Source organism: Pogona vitticeps, chromosome 2, assembly GCF_051106095.1.
Source record: "Pogona vitticeps strain Pit_001003342236 chromosome 2, PviZW2.1, whole genome shotgun sequence".
NCBI lineage: Eukaryota > Metazoa > Chordata > Lepidosauria > Squamata > Agamidae > Pogona > Pogona vitticeps.
In genome coordinates this window covers 121,907,119-121,927,403 of record NC_135784.1, presented here as the reverse complement: position 1 = coordinate 121,927,403, position 20,285 = coordinate 121,907,119, and positions in this window count along the sequence as shown.

Here is a 20,285-nt window from a genome sequence, read left to right as displayed (position 1 = left end):
TGCAGGTTGCCTGTTCAATCAGTATGGTTCTGGCGAAATCTCTCCGGGCACATTCAGTCCAGGATTTAATTTCAGTTGTGTACCTCAGCCACGCAACAACATACTGCGAATAAGTCACATCCACTAAGTTGTGGAGTGTTCAGGGCTGGCTGGTGATTACAAATCACAGAGACACCCAAAAGTGAGGCCATAAAAGCAGGGAGGGCCTCCTAAATCTGCTTCCAAATCCCAGTGATGATAATTTCCACTCAATATAATCTGGGTCTTATAGCCTTGTTGTGAAATTTCTAGAATTTAATGGACCTTGAGTCTAGATGATCTCCTGTTAAAATTGTTCATTTACCAACATTCTTTAGCAGCCAGTTATTTATTGGCTGGGGTGTGTATGTATGATATCCCACTTCATGGCAAGTACTTATTTCCTCCTTGTTTCAATGTTATCCTTCCAGGCCTAGGAAACCTCCAGTGCCATCAGCCTGGGGCATCAAACACCTGAATTATCTCTGGAGACAAAAATGATGAAACAAGGCTGTCCTGCTTTGGGCACATCATGAGGAAGCATGATTATCTGGAAAAGACAGCAATGCTAGGAAAAGGTTGAAAGCAGCAGGAAAAGAGAAGAATCAAATATGAGATGAATTGACTTCCTAAAGGAATCCACAACCATGAGTTTGCAGGAGCTGAGCAAGGCTGTTGAAGAGAGGGCATTTTGGAGTTTACTCATTCATAAGCTGGAGGTGACTTGAGGGCACGTAACAACAACAACAACATAAGGGCAGGAAACATCGATCCCACTGACAAATATGCTGCAAAATTAAATAACAAAATAATGGCAATCGTGGTGAAGTGATGCTTTATATTTATTCATTCCCCCCTCCCCACAAACTGAGTCCTGTCATAATTAGCCGGCTTTAGAACAGAATGTTCTCCATAGCATAACCCAGGAGGGAAAGCCTCTTTTGCTCACAATTCTTATAGGGGTTTTGTTTTGTCCAAGCTTTTCCTTTCAGTGGAACCCCAAAGGCAAGATGGATCTCTGTTACAAAATGCAAGTGCAACACCAGTGCCAAAGAATGTGCCAAGGCATAATAGGATGCCTCTCTGAGGCACTGAATTGTTTACTTCTGCATTCATTGACATGCAGAGCACTGAGGGAAGCCAAGTGCTTCTCTGGATGAATATTGTCAGTTACGTAGGCAGGTAATCCCTGAAGAGACTGATCAGTCATGCAGAGGTAGACTTTCTCAAGGCCCTTCACTTTACCCTTGCCAAACGATCCACGCCTTTAGACAGGGATTTGGCCTGCGTCAGCACTTCCATTAGAAACCAGTAGTTGAGAAATTTCTTAACTCATCCATTAGAAGTTTTGGGGCTGAAGGTGTCCTTATAGCTCCCTTGCCCAGGAGATAAAAGCTAAATAATTTTAAAGAAGAAAGAAAGGGAGATGAGAAACCATGGAGGTGAGGAGAAAGAAACTCCTATTGCAGGAATGCATTGAACAGCAGACGTTAAGTTTCACGGAGTATTTAATTTATACATTGATATTTAGCAGGCTGCAAACTAGTATTTGATAGGAATTTATGTAAATCAAAATAATCCTAGGATGACTGCTTCACATTTTCTCCCTAATATATCTTCTCCCGAATTAGTGTAGTATTAGCTGAGGTAAAATCGCCAGAGGCAATCTAATTTAATTAATTTTAAAACCAAGCTGGCTACAATTATGCAGGATAAAATATGATGAGTTTTAGTCTCATTCTGCGGAAAGGCTTCCATAGGGTCGGCGTGTTTTTCCAGTCCTTCCCTCTTAAATAACTCGCGAATCTGTATTTGTTGCTAAAGCTGACTGGCAGCTTTTGGTTCAAGTCAGGAGGGGGTGTCTCTCCAGATATTTTAGCAGGAAGCATCCTCCTCTTGGGCCATGGCCTGCCCCTGCTAGAGCCTTGTCAGAGGCAAGAGTTAGAGGAGGATTGCTTTTCTTTTCTTTCTGATCTATATATTATGTTGATATTGTTGCATATACTGAAGTACAGTACAGGCAGCTTGAAACAGTGGTCGGAGACATCACCTCTGTGTTGTAACGGAAGAGGAGCTGCAGCCCTTCTGCCACCTTCATGGTACAAATCTGGGTTTCGTTAAATACCTTGCATCTAAATGCTAGTTTCAACGTGCAGTGCTTTGTACTCAAGGTGAGCCCTTCCATTAGTCTGTGTGCAACAGCTGACCCAGGCAGCAGATTTTGGCTCTCATGAAAAGGTCAGCAAATGATTAGTTATTTAATTTATGGCATTTTTTTCTCCTATCAAGGATAGGTCACAGAGATTCTGAATGTCCTGCCTTGTTTGCCAGAATTATTTATTGGGCTTTGGATGCTTATGAACATTTACCTTGGGTGGGTGAGATATGCTTTTTGCAGTTCCATACCTGTTTATATAGATGGCTTCTGATCTGCCAGTGAAATCCAAACGGGGTGTGCCCTTGTCGGATTGTGGTATAAGGGCCTAATGGAGCATTATATGTGTTCTCTGCACAGGAATTTTACAGTTACTGCTGATGGATGTCTTTCATAGGGCATGAGAGAGCATTCTTATTGAAACAATGCATTTTTGGTCATTCTTTTCTTGCTTTTACAAGTAGACTTGGGATTAGAGATGGTATATTTGCATTTGTCTTCCGGGAGGAGACGGATATGGATATCACTCCCACAGGTGGCCAGGCTGATTGGATCCTCCCTCCAGAACTGGGCCATCCACTTACCACTCTCAGCGTGCTTGGCTGTCATAGTTTGCATTATGCCAATTGCAGAAGTAGCCAGGCCAGGGCTTCCCCGCCTCCCTGTGCTGCTGACCAATCCAGCGATTGGGCGGGATGATTAGTCTCCCCAGTCCTCTGCTGAGTGGTCAGCAGTGCAGGGAGATGGGGAAGCCTTGGCTGGGCTACTTCCATGATTGGCATGGCATGAATGATGATGGGCCGCGTGCACCATGCTGCAAGAGGTAAGTGGACAGCCTGGTTCGGGGGGGGAGGGTCCAATTGGCCCGGCCACCTGTGGTGGTGATACTTGTATTTGTTTCCCCGGGAGACAAATACGACTATCTCATCTCTGCTTGGGATGCTTCTAGGTTTGGCTTTTATTGTGAAACGGTCCTGCCTTGCTCTTGGAATTTAGAGGGGCTTCAGATATTATCTGTTCCATATTCAACCTTTCCATATTTCCCAACAACTTTTTCTATTTCTTTTTCTTATCCCAGATGGAGGGAAACATGGAATAGCAAAGTCTAAAATTCTTGAGGTATGGCATCATTGACTGAAGCCTCTTCCGGAAATGACAGATGCTGGATTAATCTAAATTGTCCGGGTGCCTTCTTTGGAACTACCCCTAAGGGAGACACTCTCAAAGTGGCTAAAGGCGGTTCAGGGAAAGGCCCCAACACCCTTCCTTCCCATACCTCCTTGTCAATTTTATCCTGCACCACCTTCTCCCTTCCTTGTATCGATTTTAGGTTGTTTGAAAAATATGGTTGTCGTTCACCCTCCGCTGGTATCCTGAAGCCTTCCCTAAAACCTGCCAGCAAATATTGTGCATCTGCCTCGTTTGGGTACTCCTTCAGCCATGCTTCAAGTACCTCTAATTTAATTGGGGTGGGGCCCCTTACCCGGATTGCTGCTTCCGCCTCCGGGTTTCCTTCCCTCAGCCTGCTTAGATGACCCCACCCGGTAACAGCTGGAGCAAGAATGAGGGCCCCCGCAGACCGAGCACTCATGCCTAAATCTACACTGCTTTCTTGAGCAGACACCCTTGGAGTTGTACTCCCAGCACACCAAGCGGGGTTGAACCACCTGCCCCGCACTCCGGCGGGGGGCTGAGGTAGATCTCCGGAGCAGGTGCCCAGTGTCCGTCCTGTCACCTGCATAGGGTGCCATCACCTGCAACCATAACCTCGGTAGGGGCTCGTCCCACCGTAACTCAGGCTGTTCAGCAGCCATCTTCCTAAAAGACTCGTCATACTCTATCCAGGCCTGGCCCCCAAAATCATTATACGCCCGGTATATAATGTCCCAATAATGGAACAATGCGTCGGCCCAGCCGGGCTGCGCCTGTACCATTACCGCGGTGTAAATCACAAATCCGGGGTGCCAGTTCTCCCACGTCCGTGCTGGCTTCTTACGTCTCCTCCTCTCCTTCTCCTTCTCGTCCTCCTTCTCTCCCTCCTTCCTGTCAGGCTCCTTGTTCAAGAGCTCAAAAAAATCAAGGAATTCACCTCGCCAAATCCTTTCCTTTGTCGCCAAGGACAGGTGGTGGCCTAAAAACTTACATCCCTCCTGTGATGTAGGTGTCTGTTGCCCTGTGCCTGCTGCCTGTGTGCCACTACCTGATCCCCTGAGCGGAGCGGCCGCTCCCTGTCTCTGTGCTCCAGCAGTCGAGCCTGTGTGTGGAGCTGGTGCCGCTGCTCCTTGCGTAACACCAGCCGAAATTGCTACCTGGCCGCCCCCCACACTGTGCGGCGGTGTCACCGTAGATGTGTCCTGTGCTGCCACATCTGCGCTCACAGCGGCCTGCCTGGCCCCTGAATCAGGCGCCGACTGACTGGTCCCACCCCATGGCCATGCACCTCCTGTCGATGGGGGATCTGGGTTTGTGATATTCTGTGAGGAAGACCCACCTGATCCCTGCAGCGTTGGAGTCTCCACTATATTGCCCCCGCCCGGTGCTCCGTTACTGCCTCTTGCTGCCGCTGAAGATGCCTCAGACTCTGAGGCAGTAGGGACCTCAGTCTCCGTGCTCCGCTCTAACGGTGCTGTAGCATCCTCGCTCGCATCGTCTGTCTGCAGCTCCGCCTCTAAAACCGCAAGTTTATTATGAATATCCTGGGCGAGGGCACGCAACTTCGCCCTCCGGTGCCCCCTGGCATCCCTGGTCGACCTGCGTGGCTGCCTTCCACCCTGGGCTGCAGGCGCCTGACCCGCCCGTGCCCCTCCCAAGGCATCCATTCTCTGCTGTAATTTCCGCCATATTGGCCATGATTCCTCGTCTGATGAAGACTGAGGAGGGGAAAGCTCGGGTACCGGGCGCTTCCTGGTGCGCTGTTTTCCTCTCTGGGTTGTTCTTGTCCCTTGCGAGCCGCCATGGCCGAGCCCGTCTCGCAAATAGTCTATGGTACACCTTGGCTCCCCCCTTCTGTCTTTACTTCCTTTCTTTTTAGTGAATTATCTATACAGTATACTTATTTATTTCAATAATTTGCTTTTTTGTTTGTTTGTTTTTTTTAAAAAATACTCTATTGTTGCTGTTCTTCACAGGCAATGGTGATGTCCCTGGAGGCCTTTTTTTTTTAAATTAAGTTGCCAGTACTGTGGGGGAGGATCTACTCTCCCTCAGCCCAAAGGAGAAGGCTAGCTCTCAGCTTGCCAGGGCTCGTCCAGCTCTGTAGGCTGCTGGCCCTGCCCCCTGAGGCTGCCTACGGAGGCAAACAAAGAGGGATTCCCAAACCACGTGGCGCTGGTAACATCAGCTTGATCGGGATGAGAGCCCTCTGAGTCAAAGATCTCACCCTGATCAGATGTCGTGAGGGAAAGCACCACAGCAGCCGCACGGAAAAGCCTACTGAACCCCTCCCCTTCCCAATCAGCACCTCCGACACCCCAAGCCCTGTGGCCGCTTGACTGATGTGTTGGGAAAAAAGGATGGACTCCCTAGGCTTGGGGAAGCCCCTGACGTCAGTAAAATGTCACTGGTTCCTTGCTAGAAACCACGTGGCGCCGGGGAAAAAACAAAAGGCGAAGGGTTTTTTTTAAAAAAAACTTATTTAAAGCCCCCTGCACTCGTCAAATGCGTCCCACAGCTAAATCCCTGCTCCTCTGGGTAAACACGCAGAGCTGGGTGGAGGCCTGGTGTAAAGGCACAACTTGCACACGTAAGTCGCTTGGCTCCCTCACTCCCGCAGCTAACCTCCAATCCCCCCTGCCGCTGCCGCCGCCGCTGATCAGGTGCTGGGCTTGGAGGACTAAAGGGGGCAAATTCCTGGCTTGCTGGAGGGAATGGAATCCACTGGCGTCACAAGGAGTAGGCAGCAAGAACGCCTCTTGCGCTGGGCGCACAGGGGGAGGGCGAGAAAAGGGGGGGTTGGTGGAGGTAGCCTGAAACCAAGGGGATGTCCTCTTCTGGCCCCGTGAACTGTCTGTTCCTATCCCTCCCACCAAAGCTAACGGGTGTGTGTGTGTGTGCCCGCCAAAGGTATCACCGTGGGAAGGGAGCCGATGCTCCCCTCCCTATCCGTTGTTCCGCTGCGTCTCGCCCTTCTCTGCGCCCTGGTTTGCTGCTCGTAACCAATGCCCGGCTCTTGCACACACTGCTCTGGAAGAGGGGTAACGGCCGTAAGCCACCTCCGCGTGCGCACGTGCTTAATCGCTCGCACCGAGGACGACCGGCTACCTTCCCCCTTGCCAGTTCAGCAATGGCTGCTGGAGAACAAAGGGGGGAACCCCCTTTAAATGCCCTCTGACCTGCCCACGCCCCTTAGCCGTCCTTGCGTCCGGCCACCCTACGTCATGCATTAATCCGGGCAAGTTGCCAAAGCCCCGCCTTGATGACTGGATCCCTCCGGTCTCTCTATCAGCGTGACCAATTGCAGAAGTAGCCAGGCCAGGGCTTCCCCGCCTCCCTGTGCTGCTGACCAATCCAGCAATTGGGTGGGATGATTAGTCTCCCCAGTCCTCTGCTGAGTGGTCAGCAGTGCAGGGAGATGGGGAAGCCTTGGCTGGGCTACTTCCATGATTGGCATGGCATGAATGATGATGGGCCGCGTGCACCATGCTGCAAGAGGTAAGTGGACAGCCTGGTTCGGGGAGGGAGGGTCCAATTGGCCCGGCCACCTGTGGTGGTGACACTTGTATTCGTTTCCCCGGGAGACAAATACGACTATCTCATCTCTGCTTGGGATGCTTCTAGGTTTGGCTTTTATTGTGAAACGGTCCTGCCTTGCTCTTGGAATTTAGAGGGGCTTCAGATATTATCTGTTCCATATTCAACCTTTCCATATTTCCCAACAACTTTTTCTATTTCTTTTTCTTATCCCAGATGGAGGGAAACATGGAATAGCAAAGTCTAGTGCCTACTCATACATAGCTTTAGGACCTGTCCATTTGGAAGCCATCCTTCCATTTGTTATAACATCTCTACACAGAAGACATTTGGGTGAAGGAAACAGTATATAACTCCCATGTGTTGACCATTCATAGGTACTGCATTTTAATGTTGTGACATGTGCAGCAGCACTGGCACAGAATGTTTGTGTCAATATGTATGTTCTCTTTTTCCCTCTCTTTCTCTCTCTCACACACATTGCTGTGTGAGATGTGTGTTTCATATGCACATGGGCAATCTATATTATCTATGATATACCTGTACTTATTCTTGCTTTTTATCTCTGGTTACAGCACAGTTTAACTGTGGGACAAGAGAAGTTACTGGGGGGAAAGTGGTAAGGTCAGGGATTTTGTGTCACTGCTCTGTTTTGTGTGTGGACTGAATGCTCCATGTTTTGCTTCCAATTCTTCCCATTTATAATGTGAAGCATCATCAGCATGACTTGAACACCACATGGCAGAGACTATGGATGTTTTTGTTGACTGGAAGAGTATACTGTAATTCAGAGACATGTAGACAAAATCTGAAGATGATGGGAGTTGATTAAACATAGATGTGTTTAAGACATGATGTATTTAAGATTTCTTTAATTAAGACTTGCACCTCTCTTTGTTATGCTTCCAACGTGATAATGCAGAGCTGGCTTATGTGTCTCCTCTGTGGAGTGTGGCACATGTTAAAAGTGGACTCTAGCTCACGCCCCTAGCATGTGAGTTTGATACAGGTTAGACGTGACATGGAATATAGATACATTTCTGTAGAAATGATGTGTAAACAATTGTTTTGGACATCACACTAGCATTTATTAAAGAAACTACTCATGTCACATGTGCAGTATATTTATTGCACTCCCTGTAATGCAGCAGTCCCCAACCTTTTAGGGACTGTGGACCGGTTGGGGGGAGCTCTGTGGGGGGGTACCCCCACGCTCGTGGGTGGGCATGTCACGCTTGCTGGTGGGCACAACACACCCACCCGCGAGCACATGCCCCTTCATGAGCACTACATGCCCACCGTGCATCCATGCCTGGGGGTGGAGATCCATCTCCGCAACCCAGTTCCAGGAAGCCCATGGACCAGCACCAGGCCACAGATTGGGTTTCGGGACACCTGCTGTAGTGTACAAAATTTCTTATTGGGACACTTTTGACACAAGTTTTAGTGTGCTTAATCTTCACAGGGTTATGACAAAATTCAGACATGCAAGCCAACCAACATCCTGCATTCCTCATTTTGAATGCCAAAATTTGCAATCTTATGGATATACAGTAGAAGCAAATCCCATTTAAATGAATGAGGCAATGTTCTATGAAAATCTGTGGCATATCTGTTTAATCATCCTTTTGTTTTGCAGTCTTTGTCAAGCGTGCATGAGAGTGAGGCTGGGGAATTAAAAATTGCCTTTACCAAAGCTTGTTCCTGTAAAATCACCACATTGTTAAATTCTGTTTACAGATAACTGAGCAAACACATAAAGTTGAACTATATGTCTTAAATACTATTTTTCTTCCACTGAATCCAGTTAGCTAATTTGTGGCGCAAAAGGAATATAACTGGAATATTAATATTTGTAATATATGACAGTAAACAACAGAAGAAGAAACAAGCATATATTTCCCTCAATGACGGACAGTGAAGACAGATTCTTTTCTGTGATTTATAATTTGCCACAAACATTTTGTAACAGAAAAAAAAATAACATTTGAAATTGTACTTGGACTAAAATCTTATGAAGAAGGGACTGAAAAAGACACATACATAAATTACATCTCTCAGGCTTGAAAGTCATTCCTTCCTATGATATTACAAATGATGACAATTTAATTGAAATAATTAATCAAACTATTTTAGATTTTTAAATAAGGATGACGGCAAACATTTGTGTTAATAAGCAGGCAAACATCATTCTTTTTCTTGGCTGTTGAGCTTAAAAGAAGGAAGACAGACAAAATATAAGCCCAACCAAATTAAGCCAAAGGAGCCCCATGGACGTGGGCCTAAGCTTAATTGCTTGAAACTGTAGCCCACTGCTGAAGTTTATGCCAAATAAATTTGCTATATTTGTTAGTCTTTTAGCTTGCCATTCTAGAAAACGCTTTATGGTTCTTCCTGCAGTATGGCTACTCCCTTGGAAACCACTTGGAAGAGAGTGTTCAGCTGAAAGATGGTTGGCATTGAAAATGTTGGATTGCGAAGTGGTTTTGGCATCTGTCTGCAGAGCTTGGGACTTTGATTCCTCCCCCCTGTGCCTCCTTGACAGGGGCTGGACTTGATGATCCATAGGGTCCCTTTAGCGCTGCAGTTGTAAGATGATGGTGATGATGATGATGATTGATTTGCCTAATTTTAGTAAAGTACTTGTGACAAACCCAGACCTACTGGGATCTATCACACAGTTACTAAGCTGCCACCAACCATTCCCTATAATAAGTCACACAGACCAGGGATGGATTTTTAAACAATAAAAGAATAAGGTTTATTTTAAATACAAACAGGGTAAATAAAACAATCAGGTGAATAAAATAAAGTAACGTGGCTTATTCTCACACACACAAGCATACAGTTTGGTTCACCTAGAACCCTTAACTTAAAGCACAGACCCTGAACCCATCAGTTCTGGCTAACCCACAGACACCTGAACTTATCAGGTTGGTACTCTGACACACAGTAGTACCCTGTCAGACACCCAGACTCCCACAACAGCTTCTTCTTCCCCAGCTGCTGCTTCGTCCCAACCCAGTGTCTCACAGTCTGTCTCAGCATCTACTCTTCACCACACAGGCATCACATATTTATACAGTACAGCCCCTCCTCCTGATGTCCCGCCTTCCACTCCCCATAGGATGGAACTTTCCCTCCAAACCCATGACAGACAGGTAACATCAGTGCTGTTATGTAACACCTCCCCTCTTTAAAAGTTGTTTTGTAGGGGGAAAGCTAAAAGTGCTTTTCACCAAAAAAACAACCTGCATAAAATACACAACAACATTTATACATACCATATAATACTTACATATACTTACACTCCAAGTTAACCATAGCAAATATGCATTTAAACATTTTACCATATACAATACATCAATTTACCTTTATTAATACCAACCAAATTCAAAACCAGGTACATTTTAACTTTTTGTTTTCATTATATACATATAGTCCATGTTCTTTCGCCGTCTTCAGTCTTCAGGTCTTCTTGATAAGGCGTCAGCAACACAGTTCACTGACCCTCTGACCACCTTCACTTCAAAGTCATAGTCCTGTAAGTTCAAAGCCCACCTCATAAGTTTGCTATTGTGGGTTTTCATCGTCTTTAACCATTGCAATGGCGAATGGTCAGTACACAGAACAAAATGTCTTCCCCAGATGTAAGGCTTGGCCTTCTGGATCGCGTAGACTATGGCCAAACACTCCTTCTCCACGGTTGCCAAATGTCTCTCACCTTTTTGAAGCTTCCTACTCAGGTAGGACACCGGATGCTGGTCACCATTCTCATCCTCCTGGCACAGAACTGCTCCTACCCCGCTGTTAGACGCATCTGTGTAGATGATAAACTCCCGGTCGAAGTCTGGAGCACGCAGGACAGGATAGTTGATTAACGCCTCCTTCAACCTCTGGAACGCCGCCTCACAGTCGCTGGTCCACGGGATGCGGTCATCAGCCTTCTTCCTCGTCAGATCGGTCAGCGGAGCCGCAATCTCGCTAAACCTCGGGATGAACTTTCTGTAGTAGCCCACCAACCCAAGAAATGATTTGACCTTTTTCTTGGTGTTGGGTCTAGGCCAATCACGAACAGCTTCTATTTTGGCCTCCAGGGGTTTTATCATTCCTCCCCCTACCATGTGACCCAAGTATTTTATTTCTGGGCTACCCAGCTGACACTTGCTGGCCTTTACTGTTAGCCCTGCTGCACTTAACCTCTGCAGCACTAACTCCAGGTGTATCAGGTGATCTTCCCAGGTATTACTGAAGATCCCTATGTCGTCAATGTAGGCCACTGTAAAGTCACTGAGCCCTGCCAAGGTCTGGTCCATCAGCCTTTGGAATGTGGCTGGTGCATTTCTGAGACCAAAGCTCAGGACTCGAAACTCATAGAGACCAAAAGGGCTGCAAAAGGCAGTTTTTTCTTGATCCCTGGGATCAATTCTTAATTGCCAATATCCCTTTACCAGGTCCAATGATGAGATGAACCGACAACCCCCTATGGTTTCAATCAGGTTGTCTAGCCTGGGCATTGGGTAGGCATCAGGAGTGGTTACACGGTTTAATTTCCTGTAATCGACACAAAACCTAATGCTCCCATCAGGCTTGTCTACAAGGACTATCGGAGAGGACCAAGGACTAGAAGAGGGGACGATTATGTTCTCCCTAAGCATCTCGTCCAGCTCCTTCCGCACCTTGTCCCTATAGGGTCCCGTTACTCGGTATGGGGATACTGCCTGCGGGGGTGCATCCCCTGTGTGGATCCGATGCATCACTCCCTTCACTATCCCCGGCTTGTTGGAAAACACCTGTTGATATTTACTAAGCAGCATTTTTAGTTCTTGCTGCTGGTCTTGGGTGAGTGCAGGACTGATCTTTACCTCCTCTGGGTTGTATTTTACTTCCCCTCTACCCTCCCAGAAGGGTAATTCAGCTTCCTCACTCTCAGCTGCTTTTATCGCGAATAAAACCCTCTGTTCCCCTCTGTAGTAGGGTTTTAGGGCATTCACATGAACCACCCTCCTTGCTTGGTTCTCCTCCTGCTCTATTAGGTAGTTCAGGTCTGACATCTTGGAAATGACCCTATATGGTCCTGCCCATTTGAGCTGCAGTTTATTCTCTCTGCAGGGCCTAAGCCAAAGCACTTCCTCCCCTGGGTCAAAGTGCCTCTCTCTAGCTTTGTGGTCATACCATGTTTTCTGTCTGACCTTCTGAGCTTGCAGGTTTTCTGCTGCCAGCTCTAGATTTCTCCTCAGGTCATTCATCAAGGTGTCTATGTAAGTCACAACGTCTTGTGGGTCATCCTGGGTGATCTGCTCCCAATTTTGTTTGATCAAATCAAGGGGCCCTTTCACCCCTAAGTGTGCAGCCAACATGTCAGAGTGACCCCTTTGTAAGATCATGGGACGATACTTTTCAGGTACCACCAGCTGACTTCTGATCCCATCTCCCCCTTTTGAGATATTCCTCAGGGTTTCTCTATATAAAATCCCCTTTTTCTCCAGAAATCTCACTGGGGTTTCAGGTGTTAGCTGGGCGTCAGTCACCTGTTCAAAACACTTTTGGAGAGTGGCGTCTGCCTTTTGCTCCTGTCCAAATCTGCTGTCTGTGGTTAAGGTTTCCACCACAGCTTCTGAACTCCCCTCTGCTTCCGTCTCTGGCTCATCATTACCCCCCTGAACTGTCCCTGTGGTGGCTTGTGAGCGTGTAATCACTAGCACCCGTTTCACATGTTCAGCCAGGTCATTTCCCACGAGCACGGCTGCTGGCAGAGTCGATGAAATCGCTAGCCGCCAAACGCCCCTCCAGCCTTGAAAATTGACAGGTACCTCAGCTACTGGCAGAGAGATTACCTGCCCCTCAATACCTGCCACCTTCATGCTCTCATTTGGGATTATAAACTCCCGAGGAATAATATCTGGATGGCACAGGGTTACCTGGGAACAAGTGTCCCGCAGCCCCCTATACTGACGGTCAAGTATTCCTACGTCCACCCCGGCTGTCTCAAACAACTGAGAATCTGTTTTTACCAGCAAGCAGCGCTTCACCTCTATAAGAGGACCATTTTCCTCAGCCTGATCAGCAGAGGTAGCTGTTCCAGACTGAGTAGTCATGGCAACAGGCTCCCTCAGTGACAATGAGCTTTGCTCTTTCTGGACACAGAACACAGCTTTTGGCTTGGTCCCACTAGAATTCTGAGGCACCATTCCTTTTAGCTGCTTCAATTTCTCACACTCTGAGATTAGATGACCCTTTCCCTGACAGAAATAACATTTTCTTGTGTATTTTGATTCTTTCTCATCTTGTTTTGGTTTTCCCTCCAAAATCTGAGGTCTTGGTTTCATGTCTGAGGGCTTCCCTTCACCATGGGCCCCTCCCCCTTGCTGGCTTTTCCCTTTTATTCTCAAATCCAGCTCCTTTTGCTTGGCCTCAAACTCAGCCCTGATCTGTAAAATTTCTTCCTCAGCCCTAGCTTTTATCTCTTTTACTTTTTCTTCAGTCTTATCTCTGATTTCTTTTAATTTAATGTCTTTTTGCTGAGTATATTTTTCAAGATCTTGCTCACTTTGTCTGACCTGAGCCTCATACTTTTCCTTCTTTGACATTTCTTCCACTGATAAATTGTTAATAAACTTATTTAGGAACTTCAATTCCAATTGTACCAGTCTAATTTGGTGTTTCAGTTCCATCTCTTTTATCCTCATGGCCATTCCCCTTTTCTTGGCATCTGCCTCTGTCTGACAGATTTCAGCTCTTTCTTTTCTTCTGATTTCCATTTCCCTCACCCTCAGTTCATGCTGTTGGGCTAGGAGTATTTTTCTGAGTTCTGGGTTTTGTTCTCCCGTGCTGTCACCTTGCACTGAGCCAAATTCATCCTCAGAACCTTGGTCAATCTGGGGGTCTTTCACTTCACTCATGTCTGCTATCTGGCTTCGAGTCAAGGGCATAATCCCCCCTCAGAACAGGCTGCTTTAAAAAGTCAAGCCTCAAAATAAAACGACCACTTTTTTCCTTCTTGCCTCAGAACCAGCTCTCCTAGAGATTGCTGCTGTTCTTCAGCACTAAATTTGCAACAGTATCGAGTCAGAGCCTACCCCCCTCTGCTGGGCCTCTCAGCTGGCAAGCTAGCTCACTGTTGCTACGCAGTTTTGCCTCAGCGTTTTCCCGCCAAAATCAGGCTGCCTCAGAGCACCTTAATCTAAGTCTCCCCAGTTGGCACGTTCTTCTACTAGTGCACCTCCCCGTGAGGTACACCTAGAAGATTACCTACGCGCCTCAGACTGTCCCTGACTAGACCCCCCTTGCTCTGGGCACACTTGCCAAGGCTTTGCTGGACCGCTGGACAACTGGACCAGTCGTATCCCACACGCTGGACACCAATCAATGTGACAAACCCAGACCTACTGGGATCTATCACACAGTTACTAAGCTGCCACCAACCATTCCCTATAATAAGTCACACAGACCAGGGATGGATTTTTAAACAATAAAAGAATAAGGTTTATTTTAAATACAAACAGGGTAAATAAAACAATCAGGTGAATAAAATAAAGTAACGTGGCTTATTCTCACACACACAAGCATACAGTTTGGTTCACCTAGAACCCTTAACTTAAAGCACAGACCCTGAACCCATCAGTTCTGGCTAACCCACAGACACCTGAACTTATCAGGTTGGTACTCTGACACACAGTAGTACCCTGTCAGACACCCAGACTCCCACAACAGCTTCTTCTTCCCCAGCTGCTGCTTCGTCCCAACCCAGTGTCTCACAGTCTGTCTCAGCATCTACTCTTCACCACACAGGCATCACATATTTATACAGTACAGCCCCTCCTCCTGATGTCCCGCCTTCCACTCCCCATAGGATGGAACTTTCCCTCCAAACCCATGACAGACAGGTAACATCAGTGCTGTTATGTAACAGTACTCATGGAGGAAAAGTGTGCTAGTGAAGTTTCATTGGATCTGTGAGCAGTTCTGCGAGCAGTAGCGCATTTTTTCTTATCCTAGACATGCCAATGCTTGTACAGTCAATTCTATACTTGGCTCCAGAAACAGTTGCACAGCTGGAAACTGCTTTGGATTCCCTCTTTGTGCACAGTCTGGGATTAGGAGTCCACAAGGGCAACCTGATTTACAGCAGCAGAATGTCAGTGTTGGATACTCTCCAATTTACCATGGCCAAAGGGGCTTCTATTTCTTTAACAAAACAGCCTGAGCACTAGGAAGATGCCAACCATTACTCACCCTCTGTTCTAAAAGGAGATAACTACTCATTTTGAACATAAACATTACGTTTACAGGTAGCTCACACATTTTCCAAATGTCATCCTTTCAAGCATGCAAATCTTTCAGTACTACCTGCTTGAAATAGCGGACATGTAAACAAAGCCATGGTGCACCCCAACTGACCAACTGCAAAACCAAATCAAGCTAATTTGCCTAACACGGATGAACCCAAGAAAACACAGAAAGTCTTTCCTCCTTTCCTTCTAAGCGGGGAGTTTGTGTCTCATCTAGTGAGGCTCCCCTTTTCTCTTTTGGCTTTGGGAAAGCTGATCTCAGTGATGTAACAGGATTATACATTTTTCTGGAATTGCTATGAAATTGTTGGTATTCTGCATTCTGTTATGTGATTCAGTAGTTGATTCTAGACAAAGACTTAATGGCAGAATTGTTCTGCGTTTTTTTGTGGAATGTTATGGGGATCCAGAGGTAGTTGTCTACCATTGGTAACTCTCTCTTTCCTCTTTAAAAAAATTTTTTTTAAGGAGAAAAAAATGGGCTGTCTTTTCATTGGTAGCCAGAGGAACTGTTTGCCTGGATTGTTCCTTGATCTTAGATTGCGTTGTTCCTAGAATTAAGAAAAAAAAGGGAGCCTTCTTCTTGAATTATCTTCCAATATGTTCTCTTTCCTTCACTTAGCAATGGCTCTTCATGGCCAATTTATTTGAGATTCTATCCAGCCCCTCACTTAGAAGAGGTTGAGGTTTTTGTTTCTCTTTTAGACACAGCTCCTGCCTCCAAAGCCAGAGTTCTCCGGTCAGGGTATAGAGCAGTGGTTCCCAGTCATTTTTGAATCATGGCCCCCTTTTATACTAGCCAAGTAACCTGTGACTCTCCTGACACATCTGCATAAAAAGGCAATTTTAATGCAGTAGTCATCCCTTCTCTGAAAGTAGAGGCATCTTTCCCCTGCTCCCTAAATCAGGGGTCCCCAACCACTGGCTGTGGAGACAAATCTCCTGTGCCCGCACATGCAGATGCATGCATGGCCCCTTCCACGCATGCAGACCCCTTCCACAGTCCCTCCCACGTATGCACGGCCTCTCCCATGTACGCACAGATGCCCCTGCCTCCCCCCACGCTAAACCGGTCAGTGGAGGCAAAAAGGTTGGGGACCACTGCCCTAAAGAGCCACTCCCTCTCTCTCTTATACACACACAAACTTTAATAGCCTGCTCTGAAAAGTCAATAAAGAAATTATTTAACAAGGGCTACACCATATATAATGCAGCCCACAACCTCCCAGAAAACACTTTGTGACTCCCTTGGGGGTCACGACATCCACGTTGGGAAACACTGGTATAGAGGACCTAAAAACAAAGTAGTCATTAGGAAATTGCTCCAGAGTCTGGGAACAGTGACAGCCTGATTGTCCCTAGCAAGTGCACTTATGACAGTGCTGGGACTGAGAGAAAGACCTCCCCTGATGATCTCAACACCCTAACAGGCTTGTAACAGGATATATGGCTTCAGAGATAGCTTGGACCCCCAGGCCATTTAGAGCTTTATAGGTTAAAACCAGCACTTTGAATTGTGCCTGAAAGCTGATCTGCAGCTGGTAGAACTGCTGTAACAGGGCGGTGTAAGCGGGTTCAGGATTTTCCTTGTGCTGTTCATCATCATGCAGTACAAATGATGAGTCTGAATTATTAAATAAAGAGTTTTCATTAACACGATTGTTGTTTACATCTTTGTTAAACTCAGCCGGGTTTTGCAACGTTAACTGGGGTGGGGAACTTTCCCAAAACCATAACAGAGATTTTTCATCATTTAAATCTTTCAATAGTATGTTCTTGCCGCTTTCTCCTCATCGGTCGGCATTCTCAGGAATCCGTTGTGGACCATGCACAGGGTCCTGCAACAGGGATGGCGGGCCCATTCTCCCTCTCTCGCTACCTCTTTCTCCATAACTAGATCCAGCTGGTGTACCATTCTCTTGGGACCCCGACCCTTGGGATATACCAAGACTGTCCATTCTTCCGGACTCAGGCCAGCTATTATAGGTCACACTTTTCCTCTTGCGGAACCACTTTCTCTTTCCTCCCCTTCACTATCCACGGCTCTCTTTAAGGGGACAGAAAAGACTTGTACAATATTCCTTTGTCAGACCTTTCAGTTACTGCTTCCTTAAACATGGTTAATTTTTCTGTTTCTTTAGTTACAGTTCCCTCTTCAGTTGTTAGGAAAACATCATCTCTCTCCCTTTCGCTTCCCCACTCCTTCTTCTCTCTCGCCTCAGTCATTTCTAACTGTTTAAACTGTTCCCTCCTCTCGTGACTCTCCCTGTCTCGAGTCCCTTCTATCTCCGTTGCGTGACTTTCCTCACCGGCTCGTGCTTCTGTCATTTGCTTATTCCCTCGTCCTGTTTCTAATTCCCTTTCTTGTTCTATCTTCTATTCTGTCTTAGGTGTTTGAGGGGGACAGCTCACTCTGATGTTCCTTCTGTCTCCTCCTCACAGGCGGTTATTTGACCTCTGTAACCAGCCCCAGTCAGCAATCTGGCTGCAGTGCTTGGACTTGCTGAAGTTTCCAAACATGGAGATGAGGGGCTGGTCTAACTCCTGCTGCTCTGAGGGCTTCCATTCCCGTAATTGAGGCTGGGAGATTCTCGCCAAATTACAAGACAAGTCCTTGTGTTCAAAAAATCCCATCCACGCTCACATATAGTAGATGGCAATAATGTGATATTACAACAAACATCCCTCCTTACAGCCTGAACTGGATAAAGTGGTGAGCAACTAGCTGAGTATCTCAGACTTTTTGCATTTCTTTAGCCAATTACTACATAAACATAGCGTTAAATCCTTAATTGCAAATACAATAGGACTGTCTTTACTGCCAGGATTCTAATGTACCTCCTGGGGAAGGGAAAAAAGTCTATTTAAAATGGCAATTTCCTATATTGCTTTTACATCAACATTGTCTTAATGCTTCATTTGTCTTATTCCCAGATTTTAACACATGCAGAACAAACACTGACACTCTTAAATGTTTTATTAGGCAATTAATGTGAAATGAATGAGAAATTTATAATAATAAACATTAAATGTTAAGGCAGCCTTAGTGCCTCTTTAGCTGCCATGAGAATTAACTTTGCAGTGTTCTGTGTCCTTGGCTCCAGTCTTAAGCACACTTACTTGGAAATAAGTATTATTGATATTGCTCTAGGATTCTTCCACATTATGGACAAGTGACTGTAACAGGAATGGGGATAAGAAAGCTGAGAAATTCTTGCAGTTATAAATATGTAGCATGAAGATGTGCCACATACATTTTCAGAGATCTTTTTGTCACAGTTATGGAATTATAGAATCATAGAACAATGGAGTTGCAAGGGCCCTATAAGGCCATCCAGTCCAACCCCCTACGCTATGCAGGAATCCAAATTAAAGTATACCTGACAGATAATTGGCTAACTTTCTTTTGAAAGCCTCCAGTATTTGAGTGCTCAGCTCCCCTTTGCCCCAAGGTACTGTAATTGGTTCTATTGTTGTACTGCTCTAACAGTTAGGGAGCTTTTTCTGATATTCAACTGAAATCTGTCTTCCTGTAATATGAACTATTATTATGAGCCCTGCACTCTGAAATGACTGTGAACAGATCCTGCCCCTTCTCCATATGATAACCTTTCAAGTATCTGAAGAGTGTTGTAACAGCTTCCCTCAGCCCTCTTTTTTCAAGGCTAAACATGCCCAGTTCTTGCAGTCTTTCCTCACAGGAACTGGTTTCCAGTTCCCTAATCATCGTTGTTGCCCTCCTCTGAAACCTGTTCCAGATTGTCTGCATCCTTCTAAAAGTGTGGTATCTGAAACTGGCCTAGCCAGTGCTGAACAGAGAACTAGTACATGACGTGATTTGGAGACTATACCTTGTTAATGTAGCCTAAGTAGCATTTGCTTTTTTTGCAGTTGCATTGCACTGTTGGCTCATCTGCAGCTTGTGATTTACAACAATTCCAAGATCCTTCTCACATTTAGCATTGCTGAGCCTAGTATCCTGCATCTTGTACCTATGCATGTGGTTTCTTTTTCTGAAGGGCAGAACCTTCTTATTGTTCTTCTTAAATTTCATTCCATTGTTTTCAGCCCAGTGCTTGACCCTACCAAGATCTCTTTGAATTTTGTTTCTGTCTTCTGGGATATTATTTATTCCACCCAATTTTGTGTCATTCTCATATTTGATAAGCATTTCCTGCACCTCCTTATCAAAATCAATAATAAAAACATTGAAGAACAAATTCTGTATTTTGTTCCAATTGTGCATTTTCTTATATTGGGAGGTTTTCTTCTCTCCCCTTCCTTTTCTGCCTATATTTCTTCTCATGGAATCCATTGTTTCTTGGTGCTTCTACTGTAGATGAGACTTTTATCGCACAAGTGCCTGCTTCATTTGGGAATGCTATGGGGTGTATTTTGGTTGGCAGTAGTGGGGTATCTGCATCTAGAAGCTGCCTTAGTAGGAAAGACTTAGGCTGCCTCTGTTTCCTGATTTCCTGCTCCTCGTATATGTTGCCTTATGACTAGGAGTTACAAAAGGTCTTAAGAAGGATTGCCAAGTCAGCATCTTCCCATTCCCTTAGATTCCGGGGCCAAAATCTGAGACCAGAAGGCAGGCCCATGTATATCAAAGTAAGTGTGTGTGTGTGCGTGCGTGCTTGTGATGTTAGAAAAATGGAGCAGGCAAGGGTTTGGAGAGGGACAGACCTAATCCTGGTCCTTCTGATTGTGGAAATGGGCACAAGACAAGTCTGTGTAAAGGAACCCAGAATCTAAAGTGAAACGCAGCTAACTGAACATAAGAACCTGAGAAGAGCCCTGCTGGATCAGGCCAGGGGCCCATCTAGTCCAGCTTCCTGTATCTTGCAGTGGCTCCACCAGATGCCTCTGGGAGCACAGGAGACCACTAGAGACCTGTCTGCTGATACCCCTTCCCCTGCATCTGGCATTTTGAAGTACCTTCCTTTGAAGCCTGGAGATTATATGTCCCCATCATGGCTTGTAACCTGCGATGGACTTTTCCTCCAGGAATCTGTCCAATCCCATTTTAAAGGCATCTAGGCCAGATGCTATCACCGCATCCTGTGGCAAGGAGTTCCACATACTATCAACACTCTGTGTAAAGAAGTATTTCCTTTTGCCTGTTCTCACTC